The 17,415-nt window shown below is 41.6% G+C and overlaps 1 protein-coding gene across 2 annotated transcripts in view; it reads right to left on the bottom strand.

Moving 5' to 3' along the window:
- Positions 1 to 17,415, bottom strand: part of LOC122562648 (A-kinase anchor protein 2) — a 162,745-nt gene that overhangs the window by 98,210 nt on the left and 47,120 nt on the right. The gene's annotated exons all lie outside the window — the stretch shown is intronic.

Raw genomic sequence — 17,415 nt, 5'->3', positions numbered from 1 at the left:
TGTCCAGAATGCAAAAAGTGTGTCACCAAAATGTCAAGAGTGCTTTAATGTATGATGTTGGAACTTTAGAGAGAAAAAAAGAGACATTTTGGACTGGATATTCCTGTGGACTAGCAAAAAACTTGCCTGTGTTCTCTTCAGTTTTCCAAAATGAACTTTGACCCTTGTGTGAATTTTTGAGCAATGTTTTGCCTTATCGCACAGGGGGCTGGAAAGTTCACGCAGATACCCAGTCCCCAAAGTAATTTAAAAGGTCCCTTAAACAACATCCCTAACACTCCATGCCCCTCAATCACGCATACTATTCCATAATTGGGTACCACTACACATCTTCAGATTGCCCATGACATTCCATACCTGCTTAGACAACCAAACTACTTTAGATACATCTGTGCCACCTTCATAGTCACTCACCCAGTATCTATGATGCACAGACCTCAGGATCCGCGGAATAGCTATCGAAAAATTGTTTGAGCTGAGATGACACATTTTGTTAGAAAACCTGAACTTATATTGAGAATGTGACCAAAAAGGAGTTCTGGGATTTACATATTAACGAACCAAAATTAGCAAAACCATTCTAAAAGATGAAAGTCTTAATCTAAGTGTGTTTCCTATATTACATCCACATGATACTATAACCTTTTGCTATAAATTCTGTGCCGTCTGGTCCTGTTCTACAACCACCTGATGAAGGAGCAGCGCTTCGAAAGCTAGTGCTTCCAAATAAACCTGTTAGACTATAACCTGGTGTTGTGTGATTTTTTAACTTTCTCCGCCCCAGTCCAACACCGACTCCTCCAAATCTTCAATAGATATAGTATGTAATGCTCAACAATAGCTACACAGAAGGTCAGTGTGAATTTGATGGGCTGAATGGACTGTTTTCACACTGCTGGAAGAGCACAGCAATTCAGGCAGCATCCGACGAGCAGCATCAGACGATGCTGCCTGAATTGCTGTGCTCTTCCAGCATCACTGATCCAGAATCTGGTTTCCAGCATCTGCAGCCATTGTTTTTACCTCTGTTTTCACACTGTAGAGATTCTATGATTCTGATGTCCAGGTATGTCTTTTCAAGAAAGTATAGGACAAATCCAACTCAGCCAATTACATAACCCTATCACCCCTATGTGATGGAAGGTGTTGTTGAAAGTGCAATGAATCAGCACTTACTTACCCACTCATTGATGCCAGGTTTGGGTTCTACCAGAGTCAGCTGGCTCCTGACTTCATTACAGTCTTATTCATAAAGGAGCTGAACTCCAGGTAGGAGGTAAGAGCCCTTGACATCAGACAGCATTGAACTGAGATGTAAATGTGGCATCAAGGAGCTCGAGCAAAATTAAGTTCAATGTTGAATCAGGGAGAAATATATGCCCTGGTTGGAGTCATACTCAACACAAAAGCAAGATGGCTGTTCAAGTTCATCACTTCAGCCCCAGAATATCATTGAAGGCATTCTTCATGGTAATGGCCTAAGCCCAACGATCTTCAGCTCTTTCATTAATGACCTTGATTCCATCATAAGGTCAGATGTGGGGATATTCACTGATGATTGTAGTGAATCATTTGTAGCTCTGCAGATACCAAAGCAATCCTTGCAGCAAGACATGGACAACATTCAGACTGATTATGGAAAGAATTTTATTTGCTGTTTCAAATACCAGGCAATTACCGAACCCATCCAAAAAGTATCTAAACATCAGTTCCTGATGTTCAAACATATTCAAGGAAATTCGGCATGTCCATTAGGACTCTCACCATAGTTTATAGATGCACCATAGAAAGCATTCTATCTGGGTGTGTCGCAGCTTTGTACAGCAACTGCTCTGCCCAGGCCTGTAAGAAACTACAGAAAGTCTGACTGCCCAGACCATCTCAGAGGTCAACCTCCCATCCATGGACTCCATCTATGCTTTTTGTTGCTGTGGAAAGGCAGTCAACAAAGACCTCTCCCATCCCAGTTATAATCTCTTCCAACCTCTTAAGTCAGACAGAAGATACAAAAGCTTAAACACACGAACCAACCAGTTTCAAGAGCAGTTTCTTCCCCGCTATCACCAGACTGCTGAATGGACCTTTCAAATTTCAAATCTCAAATCTAATGTTGATCAGGCTTTTGTGCACCTCCTGTATTGTTGTAACTTTGTATGCCACTGTTCAATCAACCTATGATCTGTATGTCCTTGCACATTATTATCTGCCCATACTGCATGCAAAACAAAACTTTTCACTGTACTTCAGTACATATCGAAGAGTGTGGGGCTGGAAAAGCACAGTCGGTCAGGCAGAATCTGAGGAGCAGGAAAGTTGACATTTCGGGCATAAGCCCTTCATCAGGAATGAGGCTTGTAGACCAAGGGGGCTGAGAGATAAATGGGACGGGTTGGGGCTGGGGGAAGGTAGCTGGGAATGCGATAGATAGATTAAGGTGGGGTGAAAGTGATAGGTTGGAGAGGAGGGTGGAGCAGATAGGTGGGAAGGAAGATGGATAGGTCGAACTGTTCAAGAGGGCGGTGTCAAGTTGGGAGGTTGGGACTAGGATAAGGTGTGGGAGGGGAAATGGGGAAACTGGTGAAATCCACATTGATCCCGGTTGTTGAAGTGTCCCAAGTCACCTTCCACCCCACCAATCTCTGAATATACCTCTGCCGTTTCTGCCACCTACAAACAGACCCCACCACCAGAGATACATTTCCCACCTCACCTCTATCTGCATTTCAGAGACACCATTCTCTCAGTGACTCCCTTGTCATGTCCACACCGTCGTCCAACCCACCATTTCCTCCCAGCACCTTCCCCGCCATCGCAGGAAGTGCAAAGCATGTGCCCATACCTCCCCCTCACCTCTGTCCAAAGCCCCAAAAGGATCCTTCCACACCTGACAGAAATCTACCAGCACTTCCACACGTCATCTACTGCATCCATTGCACCCGATGTGGTCTCCTCTACATTGGGAAGACAGGACACCAATTTGCTGATCGTTTCAGAGAACATCTCTGCGGCACCCACACCAACCAACCCCACCGCCCTGTGGCTGAACACTTTAACTCACCCTCCCACTCCACCAAGGACATTCAGGTCCTGGGCATCCTCCATCATCAAACCCTAACCACCAGATGCCTGGAGGAAGAACGCCTCATCTTCTGTCTTGGGACAATTCAACCACACGGGATCAATGTGGATTTCATCAGTTTCCCCATTTCCCCTCTCCCCACCTTATCCCAGTCCTAGCCTCCCATCTCGACACCGCCCTCTTGAATGGTCCTACCTGTTCATCTTCCTTCCCACCTATCTGCTCCACCTTCCTCTCCGACCTATCACTTTCACTCCCCACCTTCATCTACTTATTGCATTCCCAGCTACCTTCCCTCCACCCAGCCCCACACCCCTCCCATTGATCTCTCAAACCCCCTTGGGGCCTCATTCCTGATGAAGGGCTTATGCCCAAAATGTTGATTTTCCTGTTCAGCGGATGCTGCCTGACTGGTTGTGCTTTTCCAGTGCCACACTCTTCAACTCTGATCTCCAGCATCTGCAGTCTTCACTTTCTCTTAGGTACCTATGACATCAAATCAAATCAAATCAAAGCTGAATCCTATACTAGCAATATCTTGGAAGTAACCATTGACCAGAATCTGAACTGGACCAGCCATACAAGTACACTGACTACAAGAGAATGTCAGAGGTTGTGAAATTGGAGCGAGGTAACTCACCTCTCGACTCCCCTAAGCCTGTTGCCATCTACCAGGTAAAAACAAGGACTGCAGATGCTGGAAACCAGAGTCTAGATTAGAGTGGTGCTGGAAAAGCACAGCAGGTCAGGCCGGATCCGAGGAGCAGGAATATCGATGTTTTGGGCAAAAGCCCTTCATCAGGAATAGAGGCAGGGTGCCTGCAGAGTGGAGAGATAAATGAGAGGAGGGTGAGGGTGGGGAGAAAGTAGCACAGAGTACAATAGGTGAATGGGGGTGGGGCTGGAGGCGATAGGTCGGAGAGGAGGATGGAGTGGATAGGTGGAAAGGAAGATAGGCAGGTAGGACAAATCAAGAGGGCGGTGCTGAACTGGAAGGTTGGAGCCATCTACCAGTCAGGAGTGGGATGGAATATTTCCTGCTCACATGGATGAGTGCAGCTTCAACAACACCAAAAACAAAGCAGCCCACTTGATCAGCACCACATGCAACAATTTAAACATTCACTTCCTCCTCTACAAGCGTATAGTAGCAGCAGTGTTTACCCTATCAAAGATGCACTGAAGAAATTCACCAAGGTTCCTCTGAGAGTCTTCCAAACCTGCAATCTGTATCTCTTAGGTCAAAGGCAGCAGCTGAATGGGAACACTGCCATTTCCAAGTTCCCTTTCAACTTGGAAGTATATCTCTGTTCAAAATCCTGGAATTCCCTTCCCAGCAGCATTGGGGGTGCACCTGCCCAGACTCTAATGAATCAAAAAGGCATCTGACCTCCACTTTTTCAAGTATAGTGGCGGACAATAAATACTGGCTCATACCCCACAAAGAAATTTAAGAAATTTGATGATGTTAAACTATTTGCACTTACCTTTCAGAGTGTCCATGACTGTCATAGTTCCTAGTTAGATGCAAAAGATCCCATATTGATATGTGTTGAAGAAAAGCTGAAGAATTTCAATGAACATCACCAAAGGTTGCTGATCAGATGTTATTTCTGTTGTGTGTGGGAGCTTGCTGTGTGCAAATTCACTGTTTCCTTACATTACAACCATAACCACACTTATAAGGGACCTGAGGGGCAACGTTTTCACACAGAGGGTAGTGCATATATGATATGAGAAAGTGGTAGAAGCGGGTACAATTACGACTTTTAAAAGACATTTGGATTTGTACATGAAGAGAAAAGGATTAGAGGGATGTGGGCCAAATGCATGCAAATGGGATTAGTTACGTTCAGGAAACCTGGTCAGCATGGACAAATTGGACCGAAGGGTCTGTTGCCATGGTGTATGACTCTGACTCAATGAGTCTATAAACGCTTTGGATCATGTTTAAATACAAGTCTTTCATCCTTGGAAACAAATGAACTTCAGGAATGGGAGCCTCTAGCATCATAGTTTGCTTTGCACTCACCTGCTGCTTATAATTAATCCAGCCTCTCCGGGCTGAGATTGTGGTAAGCAATACCAGTCACAGGTTAATTACCTGCTTTTAAAAGTTATGTACTAAAGTATGGCCATGAAGGTGACTGAGACAGGTGGGTACAGTGTTGCACGATAACGAGATTGCATTGCCAGTAGTAAATTGCACGGTATAGATAAAGAGAGGCATTCATTCAAACTGTATAGCTTCAGATATAATTGAATTGTTCCATGAATGCTGTTTCACCTAAAAGAATCAGTTATCCAACAAACTAAAACAAAGAACGGTGAATGCTAGAAAACTGAAACAAAACAGAAATCTCTGGAGAAACTTAGCAGGTCTGGGAGCATCTGTGGCGAAAAAGCAGAGATAATGTTTTGAGTCCAGTGACCCTTCCTCAAAAGGTTTTATATCACTTATCCAATTTCTGCTTCCACAAACTTTTGAGACAATGCATTGCAGATCATAACTTTTTGTGCAAAACAATTTCTTAGCTTTCTCTTTTTTTGCAAACTACCTTCAATCTGCGTGGTTTGATAATGACCTCCTGCCTTTGGAAAATAATTCTCCCTATTTACTCCTTTCCTTCACCATTTCGAATATTACCTTAAATTTCACGATAACATTAATCGATAAAATTTTTTAGCAAACACATTTTTGTGTCCAAGCTGCAGAAGCTTCTCCCCCCACTGCTGAGCTCTTTGTAATATTTCTCAGTGTAATTGGACAAGGTAGCTGCAGCCCCAAGGCAAGCATGAGGGAAGGTGGAGAGATAATTAATAGCACAAAATGTCCTCGTCAGCCTCGACTTTATTTCCTCCGAGAGGTACTGACATACTTTCCACTCCTTTCATTGACCTTCATGCTACACTGCACCAAGTTAGGTAGTTCTACTGACTTGCTTCCAAATTTATTGAATTTAAAAAAAATCCTTCTTTATAGACCTCACAAGCAAGGCACTGCATCACACACGCAAAAAGTCAGAACAGTTAAACCAGTAATTCTGGTGTCCAAAAGACTTCCAGTTTATTGTGTGGGAGAGTTAAAGTTAGATGCATTCCACAACATTCCCCTCCCCCTCTGCCCAAAACTGCAGGGATCCATGTAGATCCATGCCCATTCATTTCAATATAGACAGGCTGCCACCTTCATGTTATCTGCTGACTAGCATCTAGCCAGGGCTATCCCTGTTGTGCCTTGACTGCATGTGTCATTAGTGGGCCCAAAAACATCACTTTCTTCTACTACCTAAAGCTGATCTGCTCCACTTAAAAGGGGACATGCATTGTAGCTGGAACAGGGGCTGGGAGTAGTGTAGGCATTGGATCTGAGCAGTAAAACATCGAAGAATGATCAAGGCGGGAGTGAGCAAGCTCCAAGTCTTCGATATGCTACATGAGAAAACTTGGAGGTGGTGCTGGAAATAATATCCTGTATTCACAGGTACTCCAGAAACATGCTTAAAAAGCAGCGGGAGGAAGTTGCTATCGATGCAGGGTAGTGTGTGACCAGATGCAATAGGGTCTAATGAGATTGCACGTTTACTCTGCTCCCCTTGGAGGGGACAGTGCTGACCATTATACAGACAGTGGATGCCATTTTGGTTGCTCAACAACTCAAACAACAGCGATACTGAAGCCAATTTCATGCATTCTGGGATCTGACTGACTCATGATAAAGTGAGTTTGATTGTCTCTCAATATTTGATCAGCTAGAAAAAGTAGATCACTTGCTGCAAAGTAACTTGCCTCCTGACTCTTCAAGGTTTGCCCACCACCTACAAGATAGAAGTCAGGAGTTTGATGAGATATTCCCAACTTGAATGAAGAACTATATCTCCAACAACACTTAAGTTTGACATAATCCAGAATAAAACAGTTGGCATCACACACTCAAACCTTCACTCCATCCAGCACCAATGTTTAGTTACAGCAGCATACAAGAAACATTGCAGAAATTCACAAAGGCTCCTTCCAAACCCATTACCTCTCCCATTCCACTATCCTGGAATTCCATCTCTAACTGCATTGTGGGTCTACCTACAGCACATGGACTGCAGCAGTTCAAAAAGGCAGCTCACCACCACTTTAACAGTCATTAGTGATGGGAATAAATGCTGGCAGTGATGCCAAGATGCTATGAATGAATGAAAAAGATAAGGTGCCACCTTGTGCCATCACAAAGAAGGGGTTACAAAAACTCCAGTCTTGTTTTGAAGACTCCAGCAATTCAAGTCCAATCTTGAGGCAACTCAGGACAAGATTGGTCTGAGGAAGGATCACTCAACCAGAAATGTTAATTCTGATTTCTCTCCACAGGTGCTGCCTGACCTGCTTAGCTTTTCCAGCAATTTCTCTTTTTGATTCAGGATAAGACTTGTTGGAGAATGAAAATCAATTACTGTATGTGCTTTCTTTCCTCCTCATTTCCTTCAAAAGCTTTTGTTTATTAGCTATGATAATATTGTGGATTGGAATAAAAAAAAGGGCTGTTTGACTTTGTGGGCTAATTGGGGGGAGGTGCAAAGTTACATGACGACACCTTCAGGAATACTTCCAACCAGTTAAACCTAACTCTGCACTTAGCACAAAGAAATTATGAAAGGCAAGATGTGCTTTACCAATCAGAACAATAATGTGCCTAATTGCCCTTTCTGTGCTGTTCTGTCCCATTTTTTTTTAAAAAAGCAAGAGCTTTCATTTATAAAGCAGTTTTCACAATCTCAACACATTTTCAAGAGCTTTGCAGACAATGAAGTACTTTGAAGTGCAGCCATTATTGTAGTGTAGGAAACACCGCAACCAATTTGCACACAGCAAGTTCCTGCTAAAAGCAACACAATAGAAGGTGGATAACCTCTTTTAATGGTGTTGTTTGAGAGATAAATGTTGATTACAACACAGTGGAAAACTCACCAGATCTCCTTCAAATAGTACTGTGGGATTGTTTTACATTCACTTGAGAAAGTAAATGATTTAAAACTTCCCCAATAAGATGGCAACGTCCTTTATTGCAGTACTCCCTCAGCACTGCATAGGATAAACCAAATAACCAAAGAATCTGACGGATAACCACTGGCACTTTATGCAACTATAGAAATATGGGTAGTCTGCAATGAATAAGCCATCATTCAGCTGAAAGGCTTATTAAACTATAAGAGCAAAGATTAAGCAGTTTATAAGCAGCAACAGAACATTAAAATTGAGTTACTACACTCAGCTAGCTCCTAGCTGTTTATTAATTTTTTTTAAACGTAATTTGTTTTCATGTTGTGCAGGAAGAACACTGATCACAGTCGAGGTGTTGAGGTAGATGAAATGATGTAAATAGGATGATAATGAAGGTAATCGTGCATTAACAGCTGTTACTATAGTAATACCAGTTTTCACAATATATTGACACACAAAGCATGTTACAGTAAAAGACAGCACGGCCAATTGAAATGAACACATTAATTCTGTCATAAGTAAGAACTCAAAATATGACAGAAAAATTGTGAAAACTGGCAAATTTGTTGATCATTTTATCTCATTGCTATCACATTGATTAATGGAACACAAACAATCCAGTATTGTTAACTCGCAACATAAATGTACCTCTGTGATGTTTGAGTCTGAGTCTACCAAGAGATCTTAATTGACAATGGCACTAATTGAAATTGATCGCAAATCACAAAGATTCATTCTGTGCTATAGCTTTAGCATTTAACAACTAAACCAGCCAGCAGCTCTCCAGAATTAAGAACACATCATTAAATGCAGGGAGTCACAAAATCATGGATGATAAAGCAAAGAATGAAGCATTTATTCCAATGGAGGCTATTCCAGAAGCTTAACTAGAGTGATTAACTCAAATTATTTTATCTCCTGTACTCCTTATATTCTTCTAACTCAAACTGTGAGGGAGACAGAGAGAAAAACTGTTTCCACTGAAGGCAAATGGTGAATGAACCAGAGGGGAGATGACCAGAATCTTCTTTTAATGTAATAATATGGAACACACTGACTGAAAAGGTGGTGGAAGCAGATTCATCAATAACTTTCAAAGGGGATTAATCAAAAAGCAAAGATTTTCAGGGCTATGTAGAAAGAGCAGGGGTTGATTGGAATACTCTTCCAAGGAGTTGGCACAAGGATGATGGGCCTGTTTCCACACTAAGTAATCTAATCTAAACCCCTCTGTAAATGCCAGACAGTGGTCAGTTTTGAGAGTACTCTCCAAACTGTTGGCTGGTAATTTTAAAGCTTCTACACTTAATCTAACTCTTCGGTGAAAGCATTTGCAATGTTGACTGGTTTAATTATGCACTGGCAGCTAGATATCAGTAAGAGAGAGAGCAAAACAGCAATCAACGCTCATTTATATATCAGCTTCAAGACAGTACAACATCCCAAAGTGATTCAAAGCAGCATTAATTAAGCAAGATACATAAGGAGATATCAGAGCATATGACCAAAACCTTGGTCAAAAGGGAAGTATTTTAAAAGAAGTAAAGAGAGGCAGAGAGGATTAGGGAGGAGTTGGGACAGTTGAAGGGACAGCTGCCAATAATGGAGCAATAAAAACTGGTGACATGAAAGTGTCTTAAAATTGTGGACATGTGAAAAACTAACAACATTCTATTAAATTTGCATTTGGTGTCATACAGCATAGAAACAGATCCTTCGGTCCAACTTGTCCATGCCGACTAGGTTTCCCAAACTAAACTAGTCCCAAATTTCCCACACTTGGTTTATATCCCGTTAAATCTTTCCTACTCCTATATCTGTCCAAATGTCTTTTAAATGTTATAACTGTTCCTGCATCTATCACATCCTCTGGCAGTTCATTCCATATCCGCACCACCCTTTGTGTGGAAAAGTTTCTCTTCCGTTCCTTTTAAATCTTTCTCCTATCACCTTAAAATTATACCCTCTAGTACTGAACTCCCCTAATCTAGGGAAAAGACCTTTGCTGTTTACCTTATCCATGCCCCTCATGATTTTATAAACCTCTATAAGGTCACCCTTCAATCTCCTATATTCCAGGGAAGAAAGTCCCAGCCTATCCTGCCTCTGTATAACTCAAACTCTCCAATCCCAGTAAGATCCTTGTATATCTTTTCTGCTTCCTTTCCAATTTAATAACATCCTTCCTATAGCAGGCCGACCAGAACTGTACACAGTACTCCAAAAGAGGCCTCACCAACATCTTACATAATCTCAACATAATATCCCAGCTCTTATACCCAAACGGTCTGAGCAATGAAGTCAAGCATGTCAAATGCCTTATTTACCACACTGTCTACCTGTGATGCAACCTTCAACGAATGATATACCTGAACTCCTAGGTCTCTTGTAATGCAAAATGTATTTTCTAATTTATTACAGCTAATCAGAGAATAATGAAATGATTTTGTGCAGCATAAACTCATTTATCCAGGTATTATGCCACACTGATTGAGCTGAAGGTTCACACTACCATTCTGCACATTGTTCCCTCTTAATCTCAGCCAAGGCAATGGAAGAAAATTGTGCCACACAACAGGGAAGAATGGAGATGTGTTCAGAAACATAACAGTAAAATTTCGAGGGACCATTGTTGGCTAGTTTCTGGGAATTGATAGGGCTGGGAACCACACTTAGTTTGGGTATGGCATGTATGAAAGAAAATAGAATTATAGAATCATAGAGTTATACAGCATGGAAACAATCCCTCCAGTCCAGCTTGTCCATGCTGACCAAGTTGGCCAAGTTTAGTCCCATATCCCTCTAAACCTTTCTTATTCACATACCCATCCAGATGAAGTGCTTACACATATCAATTCTGAGTGCAATCAGTGACTGAAGGACAACTACATTTCACAAATGAAATACTGATTAATTAATTATATTCTTAAAGCCTTAGCTAGCAGCAAGTATGGAGGCCTTTGATGGGTCTGCTCATCATGAACTAAAATAGTGATGGAGGTGGCAGGACTCCCCACTGCCACCGTCCTAACTGATAAAATGCCTCATCAATACCAAACCCACGGTCTCAAAATTCTATGCATTGAACCAGCTGACAATACAGATACATTACACCAGCTGCTACTAGACAGAAACATTTCACACCAGTCAACAGTAAATCTGGTTTCCTCACACCAACGAGCTCAAAATAGAATTGCTTTGTAGAAGCTGGCATCAAATGTGGATGCACAGGCTCTCCTAATTGCCTAATGGAGAATGCTAAGTGTGGCATGGTACCAATCTACACGGACAGAGGTTCCCAGTCCATGCTGAGAGGTAGTTGATTCAGCCAAACAGCTGCTCAAACTCTACAAATGATCTCAGCCATTGCGCTAGGAACAAACGAGGAATTCCCTTCTAACAACTTTGTAGAAATTCTGTTTGAAAATACACATGTGGACTGAGGGCTCCATTCCAAATACCTGCCAAGCTTGGCTTTGAAATCAAGTCTAGTGACATGGGTAAAGAGCTGGCCTTCAGCTGCCATCAAGGAAGGTACTTACTGACTCTGGGGTAGGGAATAGGGTGAACAGCCTTCAGAGGGCGGGGGAGACAGCTTGATGACTTTTCTTAGAATCCTTACAGTGTGGAAACAGGCCATTCGGCCCAACAAATCCATATTGACCCTCCGAAGAGAAAACCATCCAGACCCATTCCCCTATCTACATTTATCCCTGACTAATGCTACTAACCTACACATCTCTAAACATAATGGGCAATTTAGCATGGCCAATTCACCTAACCTGCAGATCTTTGGATTGTGGGAGGAAACCAGAGCACCTGGAGGAAACCCACACGGACACAAGGATAATGCAAACTCCACATAAACAGACACGTGAGGTTGGAATCAAACCCAAGCCCCTGGAGCTGTGTGGCAGCAGTGCTAACCATTGAACCACTGTGCCAACCCTTTTATTATCTTACAAGCAGGGAGCACAGAATACAACAGCAAAGAAAAGGAAGAAATGATATTCAAGGCTTCAGGACACCCTGAAACATTTTACAGCCAAAAGTTATTTTTGAAGTAGGGCATGAAGCAGCCAATTTTCAAACAGCAAGATCCCCAAAATCAGCAATAAGATCATGTTTGCAAGTGTGGGCTGAGGGAATGAATATTTCTCAGGAGACCGGGCAGCACTCTTCTGCTATTTTACAGATAGAAGCAAAAGAACCGATGGCACAGGGCAGACAAGGCCCAGATTTTTTTAACTTACCTGAAAGTTGACATAACCAGCCAGTTCAGCGCACTCTCTCAATATTGTACTTGAAGTGTCAGCTTGGAACTATTTGCATTTAAGTTACTGGAGACGGACACGAACACACAACTCATGTTAAACATCTAACAGCCATTTGGTATAGGAGATGACCTGAAGTCAATCTTTATGAATTTTAGATTTATTTACAAAGTGAAGATTTACAAGTATATGACATTACACCCTACTTCCCATCCTAGTGTCGGTAATGTTTCTTTATATAGGTATTTTCTAAATCAACCTGTCCAGAGATGTTATTACACACCTTTGGAGCAGGTGGCATTTGATCCTGGGCCTCCTGGTTCAGAGGTAGGGGCACTACCAAGTTCCTTAAGACTTGCATCTAAAGGCATTTTTAATGAATCTGTTCACATATGTTATTTTGCAACCTCGGGGCAGGTGGGTCTTGAACCCAGGTCTTTTGGCTCAAAGGCCGGGACACTATCCTCTTCCGCAAGCACCTGCACCATAAGATGGATATTTTCTAATAACCTGTTCAGAGATGTTTTTCCACACTTCTGGATAAGGTGAGACTTGAACCTGGATTGTTTGGCTCAGAGGTAGTGGCACTACTACTGCACCACAATCGGGCCCTTGATAGCCTCACAAGATAGATACTCTCTGATCATATCACCTTTTTATGCCCACATTCAATTTATAAAATTAAATCTCTGTTCACTCAAAGGGAGAAGAAATACTGGCGAAACTATGTCTTGCCTCAAGCAGCATCGCTGCACTTGTATGAGGCAGTGGTTCTGTTAACCAAAACCTTCCAAGCAATGACAATGGGGGTTGGATTAATGCTGTGTTCAAAACGTTCCCCTGACTGATATTTCTTCCATAATCTTCAGATCTCAGCTGTCACAGAAATGTGGAGGGCAACTCCTATTACACTCCAACCCAGGGGCTGGCCATTCAAGTTGAGTAGCAATGGGGAAAGATTGGACATATCTCCTTTTAATAGCATTGCCTGCATTTCACGGCAAGTTTAAACATCCAGTTTCTTTGAATGTTACTGAATGGGTGGATGGGTGAGTGAGTGAGTTGGCATGTGAATGCGTAGCTGGGTGAGATAGGTAAATGGAAGATCAGGGAGGTATGCAAGTCAGTGTGTGAGTGAGAGGGGTAGGTAAGCAAATGGGTGAAGTGAGTAGGTGGGTTGTCAAGAAAGATAATCAGATCTTGCCTGCTGTGTGGTCAGGAGGATGGTAGTCAGGAGGAGCTAAAGGGGTTAGTGTGAGTTCAGTCATTTCTCAGGCATTAGACTATTTTCTCTCCTGTACAATATTTTCTGGATAACTATAACGTTAAGCATTCTGGAACTGTCCGAAGTTTCTGACTCTAACTCAAAGTCAGAGACATTTGACTAGGGACCCAGGCAGAGAGATGTTGAAATTTCCTGGGCATTTCCCAAATAGGTTCACACATCAGGTGGTTGGGTGGATGTAGACAAAATGTTTTCCCTGGCTGGTGAGTCCTAAACCAGGGCATAGAATCTTAGGATAAAGTGCAAGCTACACAGGACTGAAGTGGTTCCTCCTCACTTCACTCAGGTGAATATTTGGAATTTCTCAGAGCTTCCAGTAATCATTAAGCAGCTTCCAGAGAAATCATGATTTGGTGTTAGGATTGAGCCCTCCACTATCACCTGATGAAGGAGTGTCACTCCGAAAGCTAGTGTGCTTCCAATTAAACCTGTTGGACTATAACCTGGTGTTGTGTGATTTTTAACTCAAGAGAAATCAATAGATATCCGGAGGGTAATCACACCAAAGAATATGGGAAGTATAGGAAAGTTGTACTGAGGAGGTGATCAACCAAGATTTAATTGAATGGCAGATCATTCTCAATGGACTATTCTTGATCCTATTGTGTCCACAGGTCCCAATGCGTACCTTCAGTGGTATGCCTAGATACCAAAAGATTAGGTCTATTGTGTAGTTCTGTTCTTCTGTTGTATTAAATCTAGAAGCAGGCACTAAAAAAATGCATCTGTTTATTAGAAGGATCAACTGACCTGAAACTCATTAAGCATTACAACTTCCCATTTGTGAAAAGGAATGGGAACACTTTTGAAATTAGGAAGCATCTGTCTCACTTGACCTCGAACACAATGAGGACAGCCTGCGCCAAAGAGGAAAGGTTTCTTATTCCTATCTGAAGTGGCACAATGATATAAACAAAGCAACACTAAGAGAGACCATTCTGTGTCTTAGCACGTACACGTCTTGAAGTAATTTGCACTGCCATTTTTTAGGTACAATTAAATCAAGGTAATGTTCTTCTTAAACTATTCAGGAAATCCTAGATTTCAGCAGTAAACATCAACACTTACTTATGCGTTGGATCAATGCATGATTAGCGAAGAAGTAGGACACACAATGATGATATTGATGATTTCCCAAAGCAAAGGTCAATTTAACAATTCCAACAACAGTAAGGTCATGCTCAGCAGATGCATGGAAAACCAAGTCAGATGTCGTACTGCATATTTAAATTGTACTGTGGCTGTAGTTTTCATTAGCTAAATGCATGTACTGTCAAAAATGATTTTATATTTTTGGGTCAGCTCCTTCTTACAAATTGCTATCACTGAGCCAAGCTGCCTTTTGGTGCAGCAGCTTTTTCTATTTTATTCTGTTCCTTTGTATTGTGTTATGATTATAGTGAAAATGGTTGATGACTATTCAACTTTTATCGTTTGACTTGAATGTAAGATTTTCAAGAACCGGTTTCAAAAGGACGCTGTTGACTTAAAATGGCCAGTGATCACCTAAAAAAGCCCAGGCGACCTACATGAACTATGTGAAAACTAGTTACTTTGGAATTACCATTTCAATCAAAGGGCACTGAAATTCAGTAGGGTGTCAAAGAAATCACATCTCTGGTTTTACTTATCTGTTAACTTCACCTATTGAAAGAGGAAAGGTGATCTGTGGAATGTTCTACTTGGGAAAAACATTGGAATAAATAAACAAACAAAATTTCAATAGCTTGCTATGAACAGCAAAAAGAGACAGAGCCACTTGGATTGCATACAGCAAGGATAAAGAAGGCTTCTGTCTCTGGAGATTTCCCTCAAGCTCAGAAACTAGCTTCAGAAAAACTACCATTCACAGGGAAATTGAGGGTAGCTGCTAGCTTTGCTACTCATTAGGAAACAGGACACTCAAACTGTTACAACTCAGGTTTCACTCTCACAACTCAAAGGCTCTTAAAAGAAACCATGAACTGTAACTGCTTTTATTAATACCCTCTCCTTCACCTTTTTTGTAAGCTCATTACCAGTGTGTTTACTGGTGTGTTTGAGTACTTTTTCAGGGTAGTAAAGTCTCTTTTACACAAGAATTTGAATCGACTCTCCTTCATTTTTAATCTGGCTATCTAGTTTAGTTGATGATTTGGAGGAGCTGGTGTTGGATTGGGGTGTATAAAGTTTAAAAAAAAATCACTCAACACCAGGTTATAGTCCAACAGGTTTATTTGGAAGCACTAGCTCCAAAAGCTAGTGCTTCCAAATAAACTTGTTGGACTATAACCTGGTGTTGCGTGATTTTTAACTTTAGTTGAAGTATCTTAGGCATGCACTAAGAAAGAAATGGTACAACTGATTGAGAGGAGTTCAGAAAAAAAGAACCATGACCCCTTCTCACATAGTCGTGACAAGTGGGACAGAAAAAAGGGAGCACTTTACAACCTAAGGATGCCGCAATGCATTTTTTAAGCAAATGTAGCACTGTTTAAATATAGCCATTCTTATGAGGTAGAACAGTAACGAGTTTCCCATTCATATCACACTGTAATACATGGAAATCCTGTTCATTATGATTTCCAGCCAGGAGTCCCAAGTTTCAATTGGCATGCTGAAGGTAGGCTGAATTCAGACCCCATACAAAGTCTGGGGCTATAAGTGGTTAAGTATTATCCAAAACAGAGGTAGGGGCCAGGAGATGAAGCTAATGGAAATAAGGTAGGATTTCTGGCTACTCAATTTCCAGCCAAGAATGAGGATTTAGAAAGACAAAAATAATGTGAAACTTGTCTGGTTTGTGATTTGCAAATCAGCATCTAACAGTTTGATTGACAGCATGTGAAGTGAAGGGAGCATTTCTGAGATCTCAAGCACCTTTTCCAATGTTAACAGTCAATCATTAAACATGGATCCAATAAAAGTATTTACATTGTGCCTTAATTTGGTTGTTATGTAGACAAATAGCAATCTAAATGTACCAGCCACTTGATTCATAAAACACCAGTCAGGTATATTTAATTGGAGAAAGTGAATTTGCAGAGTCCAGATTTGGATGCAGTATTGCAGGTATGATTTATACCAAGGTTCTATGCAACAGGAGCATAACTTGCACCCAGTGTATTCCCCCACCGAGATGGGGCTTGAAGCTTCGACACAAATTAAGTTGACACACTGAGGTGGCGGCACCATTGCCACACCCATTACTAAACTCAGGTGCTCCTCCAATGCCCTTGTATACACTTCAGCAGCCCACCTGTATCCTGCAGTAAGTATTGACACACATAGCAATTTTGACACAACCATCTCAGTAAGCAAATAGCCACATGCTTTTCAAGATGTACTCCTGAGGCAATAATGCTGTTCCACACAGACATGATCGTATTGCCTGGATTATGATGTGATGCACAAGTATGGAGCAGTTGTTTCTGCTTTGCAACGGGAATAGGTTTTGCGCAAAAGTAGCAACAGCCCTTGCAACTGGCCTCAAAAAATAAGCTGACCTCAAAGATGTAACAATCTTTGTGGGTGTTTGTTTTCTGTTTTCTTGACAGGAATTTAATCTGGTGCTAAGGGTGCAATAGTAGAAATATTAGAACATAGCAAATAGGAGCGGGAATAGGTCATTCAGTTCTTGAAGCCTGTCCCACTATTATGACAGATCTCAACCCTACTTACTCACCAGGTTCTTTAACTTTGTAGGAGACCAAACATTTTTATATTTTAGCCTTAAACATATTTAGAAATGGAGCAGCCACAACAACACTTGCTATTTTTATATTTACCTCAAAACAGCCCATTAAACG

Source organism: Chiloscyllium plagiosum, chromosome 2 (assembly GCF_004010195.1).
Source record: "Chiloscyllium plagiosum isolate BGI_BamShark_2017 chromosome 2, ASM401019v2, whole genome shotgun sequence".
Lineage (NCBI taxonomy): Eukaryota > Metazoa > Chordata > Chondrichthyes > Orectolobiformes > Hemiscylliidae > Chiloscyllium > Chiloscyllium plagiosum.
This window is presented reverse-complemented; position numbering and strand designations above follow the sequence as displayed.